A 10,585-nucleotide genomic window follows, 5' to 3' on the forward strand; every position below is an offset into this window, starting at 1 on the left:
ATATCCTAGAGGGACATGGCAACATATTATTTGAACTTGCAGTAGGAAGGTTTGGCAAGCTACAAGATAGGATACAGAAATTTGCAGACTGGAGAGATAGAGAAAAGGCAGAAAAACAGGAGCTGGGTCTCAGGGAAATGAATGTCATCATGAAATGCATAAACATACACTCATGGGTGTCCCAGAAGGATAAGAAAAGTGAGCAAAAAGTGAAAAAAAAGAGGCAGAAAGAGCAAATCAGGAAGTTTTGGCTGAAATTTCCCAACTCTTAGGAAAAACATAAATTTAAGTACCCAGCAAGCACAATATATTCAAAGCTAAATGAATTCTAATAGGCTTAAACAGGTACAAATGCTAACAAGAATGACAAATGTCAAAGATAAAGAGTGAATCCTGAAAGCAGCAGGAGAAAAGCAATTCATTACTTAGAAAGAGACTGTAATAAAATTAAGGGCCAATTTCTTATCAGAATCCATGGAGCTGAGATGACAATGGCATGATATATTTCTCTCTGAAGGAGAAAAACTGCCAGCCAAGAATTCTTTTTCTGGAAAATATGTTCTTCACACATATTTACCTTTTAAAACATTCACAGGTAAGTGGGAAATATTTCTTTCTCAAGAAATATTAAAGGGAGCTCTGCAGGCTGAAAAGAAAAGAGTGGAGAGAGAAGCTTGGAGGAAAGCATAGAAAGTAAATATAACTAAAAGGGTGAAAGGAAGACAAATATAAGAATGACATGCAAAAATAAAAGGATAAAATATTCTATGTAATTATTGCCTTTAGAGTAACAACACAATGTGAATGGATTAATGCACTCAAAAAAGGATGCAGATTGGCAGAATGTATGAAATGTATGATCTATCTAAAGGTTTTCCTTAGACCAAAGGCAACAAAGAGATTGACAGTGAAGGGTTGGAAAAATGTATTCCACACAAACTGTAACCAAAATGAGCTGGGGTAGCTATCCCAATATTGGAAAAAATAGACTTTAAATGCAAAACTGTTATATGAGACAAATAGGACAATTTTATTAATACAAGGGAAAATTTGAATTATCAAATTCAAAAATTTGAGTACTATGATAAATCAATTAGACTTAACAGATATATAGTGAACAATGGACATCCAAGCAGCATGACATATTCTTCTCAAGGTCCCATGATCATTCACTAAGATGTACCACATGTTGCATTGCAAAACATGTTTCAAAATATTTTTAAAAATTGAAATGATGTAAAGCACTTTCTCTGAGCACAGTATATTTAATATGTAAATCAATAAAGGCAGAAGAACTGGAAAATTCACAAACATATAAAGGTTAAACACTACACACAAACAATCTGTGAGTCAAAGATGAAATCACAAGTGAAATCAGCAAATATTTGAGACAAACGATACAGAAAACACATATCAAAACAGATGTGATTCAATGAAGGCAGTGCTAAGAGGAAAATTTTTGGCTCTAAATTCCAATTTTATAAAAGGAGAAAGAGCTAAAGCCAATGACCTATTTTCACACCTGGGAGAACTAGAAAAAAGAATGGTAAATGAATCCAAAGCAAGTAGAAGCTCACAGTTCACCATGGGCTGTTCCGAGTTATCTGTATAAACTGGGTCGTGAGTTGAAGAAGAGATTCAATGTACAGCTTCTCTATACTTGAATCACAAATTACAAGGAGAATCTGAATGTCAGAGTTCCCTATCAAAATATTCAAATGGCCAAAATTCAATAGATGATTTGAAGATATATAAAGAAACAGGAAGACACGACCCATTCAAAGGAAAATTTAAATACAACCTCAGAAGTGCTGACACTGGAAGAACTAATCAAAGTCATCAAATGAACTCTTCTATATAGGTTCACTGAGCTAAGGGAAAACATGGACATAGAACTCAAGGAAATCAAGAAGATGATGCATGAATAAAGGGAAGATTTGCTGATTTTGAAAAGGCAGTTTGCTAGTTCCTCAGGAAGTTAAGTATAGAATTGCCATATGATTTAGCAATCTTATTACTAGGAATGTATTCAGAGGAACTGAAAGCAAGGACATGAGTGGACATTTGCACAACAGTATTTATAGTGGCATAGTCACATTTACCTAGAGATGGAAACAGTCAAATTATCTATCAATGGGCAAGAGGCTAAACAAACTGTATTATGTACATATGATGGAGAGCAGGTAGCTGTAAGACAGAATAAAGTCATGATGCATACAACAATGTGGATGAATCTTGAGGATTTTTTTTGTGCAAAATAAGCCAGAAACAAGAAGACAAATCCTGTATGTCTCACAAATATGAACTCAGTTTAATGAGAAAACTCTGAGAATTAAAGGTGAGAAACACAGGTTATGAAGAGATAGAAAGAGGGTCGAATTTGGGCACTTGATACTGAAGGAGTACAAAATATTCAACAGGATCAATAGTCAAAATCCAGAAATGGATACCACAATGGTACATGATGGTTGCACAATATTGTAAGTATAATGAGCAAAGATGAATGGGAATATGGACAAAAGCAGAAATCTAGGGGCTTATATGACACCAGTAGGAAAGATAGAGGGTAAAAACCAGACTGTATAACTTAACAATGCCAGGAAAGTTTTTACAGGAGATATAATAAATAAATTTCACAATTGCAAGGTGTTAAAAACTGGCATGGCATATGGAAAAAATACAATTAAATGCAGACTAGGATATAGTTACTTGTAACATTGCAATATTCTTTAACTAATTGTAAGAAAAAACAATATGACAAAACTAAATGTCAACAGAGGGATATATATATATGGTGGGTTATGGGTTTCTTGTTGCAATTTCCTTATTTTTCCCTTCTTTCTTTGCAAAAGAAATGGACATGTTTTCATATAGATTGTGGCAGTGAAAGCATAACCATGTGAATATAGTGGGAACCATTGATTGTTTACTTAGGATGGATTGTATGGTGTTTGGATAAACATTTTGAAAACAAACAGAAAGATACAAGGGCTAGAGAAAATGTGGAGAGAGATATGGATGTACTCACTGTTGTTAGGGAAGTAGAATGGTGCAGCCCCTCTGGAGGACAATGTGGTGGCTCCACTGGAGGCCAAATATACAATTGCCATAGGATCCTGTAACTCTGTTATGAGACATTTATGTATAAGAACTGAAAGGAAAAATTTGAGTAGACATTTTTATCCTGGTGTTAATTGTGGCAGTTTCCATGATTTGCAATGGATGGAGGTGGCCTAAGGGTACATTAGCTGATAAAAAGAGGGTTAAACTGTGGTGTAACACCCAATGGAATATTGAGAGGCTGTGAGAAGGAATAAAGTTTGAGGTATGCAACTAGGTTGATAAAATTTGAGGAAAGTATGTGGAGTAAAATAAGCCGGGAACAAAAAGACAGATATTATAACACTTCACTAATATGGACTAACTACTATGTGCAAACTCATAGAGTTGACCGCTAGAGTATAGATTATCAGTAGAAGGCCTATTGTAAAATCTCCTTGATTGTAAGCTCTTATAGCAATCAAATCTCTTCCTGAGTATTAACTGCTATTTCTAAATTCTTAAGTTCAGAGCTCATTGTGTATAACCAGATTCTTCCCTGGAAATTCGAATGTCTGTGTAACATCAAAGATTGAGAGATATCTGAGGCTAGGAAAGCTAATATTACCCCATACAGCAATTGTTACAAAAGCTGAAAAAGAAACAGACTTCAATTAGAGATATGAAGGAAGCTGATCTGATTAAGACTAGTGTAAATCAGACTAAAGGGTAAAGGATGATAATAAGTATATTTTAAGACATTAACTTCCATATGATATCAAAGGAAAAGCTGTTTATTTGGTACAAAATTTATATTTTCAATAGCACAATACTTAATTTAACTTGTATGGTCAATTTAATCCATAATCCATAATTTCATGGAATCTCAATAGTGAGTGAAATCTTGTTGGTTTGTACCAGTTAGTGTAATGTCTTGATACATCCCAGAGTAATCTGGGCATAAGGTAAAAAGATTTGCAAAGTCCCCTTGAAGCACTGGGTGAAAACATGGAAATAGTAAACTTCTCCACATAGGGAAGACCTGAAGTTGTCACAAGTATTAGGCAGTACCAATTTAATAGGCCAAAACCTCAATCTTGGGGTTTGATTTTTTGAAACATAGTCCTGCAAAGAAGCTAAGACTGCTAATAATCATACCTAAGAGTCACACCTAGGGAACTGCTTTTGTTGCTCAGATGTAGCTTCTCTCTTTAAGCTTTCTCCACAGGCAAACTCACTGCCTTCCCCCTAGATGGGACATGACTCCCAGGGCTGTAAAACTCCCTGGTAACATGGAACATGGCTCTAGGTGATGGGCCTGGCCCTAGCGTTGTGGGATCAAGAAAGACTTCCTGACCTAAAGGGGGAAGAGAAATAAAGCAAAATAAAGATTTATTGGCTGAGTGATTTCAAGTACAGTCAAGAGGTCATTCTGAGGTTATTCTTATGCAGTAAGTAGACATTTCTATTCATTTTTGGGGGGTATTGGAAAAACTAGAGGGAAATACCTGAAACAAAATGTAGTTTGGTCTTGAAGATGATTGTATAATATGTGGTTTTTATGATGTGAGTAGTGATTGTGAAAACCTTGTGACTGACACTATCTTTATCCAGGGTAAGGACAGATGAGTAAGTGCATAAAGACAAAACAAATAATAAGGGGGGAAACAAGGAGGGATGCTTTGGACATTCTTTTTTACTTTAATATTTTTTCTTTTTTTATGGAGTAATAAAAATGTTCTAAAATAGGTTGTGATGATCAATGCACACTATATGATGATACGTGAACACTGATTGTATGCCTTGGATGATTATGTGGTATGTGAGTATATCACAATAAAATTGCATTTAAAATAGACAAAAGGAATGATAAAAGTTCTGAAGTAAATGTGGAGAGACACTGATTTTAAGGAAGTAGAATGGTGCAGCCCTTCTGGAGGCGATGTGCTGGTTCCATAGGAGGCTAAGTATAGGGTTGCCATATGATCGTGCAACCCCAATATTAGGTATACAGGTGAAAGAACTGAAAGCAGGGTCATAAATAGACATTTGCACACTGGTGTTCACCCCAGTAATATTCATGATTTACAATGGATGGAGGTGGTCTAAGTGTATATTGACTAAGGAATAGAAGGGAAAACTGTGGTGCATACATATGATGGAATGTTGAGCAGCTTCAAGAAGGAATGAAGCTGTTAGTCATGCAACAAGGTGAGTGAAACTTGAGGACATAATGTTGAGTGAAATAAGCCAGCAATGAAAGGACAAATATTCTTTGGCATCTGTCCTGGCTTGAAAGGATTACATACCCTAGAAAAGATATGTTTTAATCCTGATTCATCTCATGGAGGCAATTGTTTCTTTTTATTCCTGAATAGGGAGTGAGATCTTGTTTTTCTGTACAGATTAACATAATACCCTGATACATTCCATAGTATTTTGGGCAGAAAATAAAAATGAGTTTGGAGTGTCCCCCTGAGGGAATGGGGGAAATTTTTGGAGTATTAAACTTCCCCATCTGGGGAGTTTCCAAATTATCTCAATCTTAGCGTGTGCCCTTATAAAAGTTATTTCTGCAATGGTGATACTAAATCTACTTATAATTATGCCTAAGAGTCACACTCAGAGAACTCTTTTGTTGCTCTGATGTGGCCACTCTTTAAGCCAAACTCTGGCAAAAAAAACTCACTTTTCTCCTCACCGTTTTGCATATGTATGACTCCCATGGGCGTATCTCCCTGGAAACAGGATATGACTCTCAGGGATGAGCCTGGCCCTGGCATCATGGGGTTGGAAACACCTTATTGGCCAATATGAGGACAAAAAATGAGGCAAAATTCAGTTTCAGTGGTCAAGAGATTTTAAATAGAGTTGAGTTGTCATGTTGGAGGTTACTCTTATGCAGACTTCAGTGAGATATTACATATTCCCACCGTATGCCAAGCCACCACCAAAAGTGTTCCTTAAAATTTTAAAGGAAACCCTGGACTCTAAGTAGCAATCTAAAAATTTTTTATTAAGCTTATTTTTTTTCAGAAATTATAGAACACCAGATTGTTACTATCTGAGATAAGTTCTGAAATCCAAAGGTAATAGTTTCTCAAAGGACATTAATCTTCTTATTAAGTTTATTTTTTTCAGAAATTATAGGACTCCAAAATTGTTACTATATGAGATAAGCTGTGAAACACAGAGGTAACAATTTTTCAAAGACCCGGTAAGGTCAACACTCTGTTCCTGCATGAAGGTAAAATGGTCATTGACAAAAAATCCCTGAAGATGGACAGCATGATCAAATGAGAGGGGGAGGTGTAACTGGAAATGAGAATTTAACAAATGATTGTGACTACTGACTCAGATACGTCACAACCGTTTTATTTTCTAGTACGTTATATTAGCAAGAAGGAAATACTGGAAACTGTAGTAAACCATTAGCTTTGATATTTGATAATGATTGCATAACTATAGAGCTTTCATCATATGACCCTTTGATTGTAAAAACCTTGTGACTGACACTCTCTCTATCCAGGGTATGGGTAGATAAGAATTAAAGACATATGTAAAAAATAACGGGGAGAAATATCCATATGTAAACTATGGACAATCATTACAGTACTACTTTGATAACTTTTCATCGATTGTTAAAACTGTTAACTAATGTTGACAAAGAAGTAGAATTACCAAGTAAGTGTGATCATGCATTGCAACAAACTCTCCACAGCCATGCACGTGTTGATGGTGGGGTGGTGTATGAATCTGTAGTTTATGCACGAGTTTTTCTTAAACAGCAACTTCTAATAAAATAAAAGCAAAGCAAATAGAGCATCAAGGGCTGAAATATGCATTTATGAAAACTTAAATTTTCACTGAATTGGAACTCAAAGAAAATTGACAGCAATAGAAACCAAAGTGGAATCTAGAAAAAAACATTAGACAATAAAACAAATTGATGTTTGTAGATTTCCCTAATTACTGAAGTTAAAGTAAAGCATTCCCTGCAATCATTTTTCTATCCTACAGCACGACAGAACTTCTCTGCTTAATTCATGTGAGTCTTTTGTTCCACTGACTCTGTTTCCACCCGAGGTAGTGGAGAAAAACAAAGTCATCTTTTCAAAACTTAAAGAAATGAAACAGATAAATAAAATGAATTTGCATGATGAATTTATGAGCTACATGGTTGCATTAAATACTCTTGAGGAGGGTGATCTGAAAATGAGGGAAAATGAGAATGTTGACACTGGTGGAAGACCACTAGGACATGTTGTCCAAGTCCCTCTCATCCAACATTGGAATGCTATCATTTGCTTCTCTTCAAAACTCAGCTCTCAACAAGTGTGGAAGGATTCATTTTTCCTATGTATCACATACATGCCCTTTGACACTGGCTACATTTCAGTGGTGTATTCTTAGTGGTGAGGACTCTGTTAGTGCTTTCTACAGTGTATGAATTTAAATCATGCTCCCTTTTTCTGACAGTCTTTATTCTGACTTCTCTGAATGTTGACAATTAACCTTCCAGCTGAAAGTATATATCTCTTTTGCATGCCTTAAATTTTGCATGGAAAGGACTCAGTAAATCATTATTGAATGTATCCAACAGAATACTACTGAACAGAGCATATTGACTGAGTCTTCTCCTCCTTCTATGTAACATAACATTGTAAATTTGAAGACAAGCATCAAATCCCTATTTCTACTGGAAAAATAATATTATTTTCCTCTGTAACATGGTGTTTGCCTCTCACCATGATTTCTGAAAATTTCTTTTGCAGATATCTAAATTGTAATGATTCTCCAACATTTTTGTTCAAAGATAACCCAACACTACACTTCTTTCACCAATAGCACTAAAATTGATATTTTTTGTTTCCATATATAGATTTTTCAAGAATAAAATTTAATTTTCTGTGAGAATAAATCTGTCCCCTCAGTTAGATTGAATCATAATTGTTATCACTTAATTTGATGGTTCTGGAGAAGAATAAAGTTGCACTAACAAAACCAGGAACATTTTTCATCTGAGAATAAATTTGGAGTTGCAGGAATGGTAATAGAAGTAAAGCTTGAAGAGTTGGTGTATATGGCAGAATAGTAACGTTTCCATTACTCACTCAGGACATGCTCTAAAAATAGGTTTTCTTCAGAACCTGTCTGCAAGCTGGGTGGATTGGAAAGGAAACAAGAAGTCTTTGGAAATTTTGAAAGAGATACAATCACCCTTCCTCCTGAAGTACACTTAAGTGTAAGTCAGTTTGATGTCCTGCATGGCATCTATATGATATGGTGTGACATGGATGAGGTGGACTGGCCCTTAATGGGAATTTCTCCCTCCTTCCATTTTTGGATCCTGTATTGGAGAGAACGGTGAAGTTGCAGGTGCATATGTAATCAATACTTATGGGAAGAGCTTCTTACTATCTTAATTGCAGAAAATGTCACATTGCCAATCTAACACTTTAGTCTTCTTGATTATACAATATTTCTGGGGATAGCAGAAGCATCACATTTCCTGGCTGAGCTGTTTTCTAAGTGGTTTTATTTTTCTTTCTGTTATTTTCTAGTTGAAAGACATACCTCTAGCTTCATCAGAAATATTGAGAGTACATGCCTACTAAACTTTTTCACAAAATTTTTAGAGATTTTTATTGAAGGATATTTCTGCTTAAAGAAAAGGAGTAATGAAAGTAAATAATTAGATACAGGAACTGATTGCAAATGCATGGAGTCTCCTGGATAAGATTCTGGGAATTTATACATGAACTTGATGGAAGTGAAGACCACAATGATGCTGTGTACTTTGGATAAATGTACACAACTGGTGCATGTTTAACAATGGCAAAGTATTAGTCACAATATATTCTTTATACTCATCCCTTAAGAAAGTGCTTATGAAAGACTCTTGAGTTTCATGATGACCATGTAGTGCAGTGCATGACAGATGGCCACATAACAGTCATAGGCCATCAGGGTAAAGAGGAAGTCATCCAATCCTCCAAAAACCATAAAAAGATACATCTGGGTGAGGCAGTTTCCATAAATTATGTTTTTGGTCTCCATCTGGATGTAAACCAGCATCTTTGGGACAGTGGTGGAGGTTAAACAGATGTCTAGTAAAGGACAGGTTAGCAAGGAAGAAGTATATGGGTGTGTGCAGGTGGGTGTCAGAGATGGTGGCCAGGGTGATGAGAAGGTTCCCAGTGAGAGTGACCAGTTACATCATCAGGAACAGAGTAAAAAGGAGGGGATGAACTTCTGTGTCTTCTGAGAGTCCTGGGAGGTTAAATTCTGAAACATGTATTTCATTCTCTGATCCCATGTAACTCATGAAACTGCTGGAATAGAGACAAGAGCAAGGCAAGTTTAGGTACAAGCAGCACTCATAAAATTAATATAAATGCTATGGTTTGTGTTGCAAATATATTAACTTAATTATTTCTTATTAATTATATAGAGATTTTGTGCCCTTTATCTGAAAATGTCAAGGTAAACAAATGTTCCCACTTCTTCTTGATGCTATTGCTAAGAAGCCTTCCTTGTCTATAATTTTAAACTTTTTCCCAAGGCAATATGTTTCACCTCAAATGCTCTTCAACTTTTTTTTCATTCAAAAATCATTGACCAGCTATTTTGCACTATGTGATGAAATAGTTGGGCCATGGATATTGGTGATGGTAGCACAATAGTTTTATTGTCATCAATATTGCTAAATTGCATGATGAAAATGTTTAGAATGAGAAGTTTGAGTTGTATATAGACTATTACAATGAAATTTAAAATAAATAAAATTTTTCTATCTGTATGGGCAGAAATAATACTATTAACATGCCATTTAATCTACACCTGATCTGTACATTCAACTCAACCCCATCCCCAATGTCAAGAAGTTAGTTTGCTGATATATGATAAAATAATTTTAAAGTTTGTAAGGAAAGGCAAAAGACCTAGACTACATAGAGAATACTGAAGGTGAATGAAGTTGGAGAATTTACAGCTAGAATATATAAAACTATCTGATCTCAAGTCTAACTATTAAGACACAATGATTAAACCATGTTGTATTGGTGAAACAGGCATATGAACTAATCTGTGAGAACTCAATAGACATAGAAAGCAGATGTTAGTGAACTCAAAAACAGACCCACACAAATGCAGTCAACTGGCATTTGACAAAGGGCAAGAGCAAGTTAATGGAAAAAGTAAGATCTTTCAATAAATGCTGCAGGACAATGGCATGTAAACATGCAAAACAAAAAGGAACATAGCCAAATGTTGTATACATTTCACAAAAATTAACTCAAAATGAATCCTGTGCTCAAAATTAAAATGCAAAGTATAATACTTTTAGAAAAAAACATCCAAGAAAACCTAGTGGACTGTGCTTTGGTGATCAGTTTTTAGAAATAGCATCCAAATCATGATCCATGGGAGAAGGACAATAATTAATTGGATTTCATTCAAATACAAAACTTATGCTCTATGATAGATATTGATAAATGGCTTGTTTTCATATATACAAAGAACCACTAACACCCATCAAAAGAAA

This window comes from Tamandua tetradactyla, chromosome 4 (assembly GCF_023851605.1).
Source record: "Tamandua tetradactyla isolate mTamTet1 chromosome 4, mTamTet1.pri, whole genome shotgun sequence".
In the NCBI taxonomy this organism is placed as follows: Eukaryota; Metazoa; Chordata; class Mammalia; order Pilosa; family Myrmecophagidae; genus Tamandua; species Tamandua tetradactyla.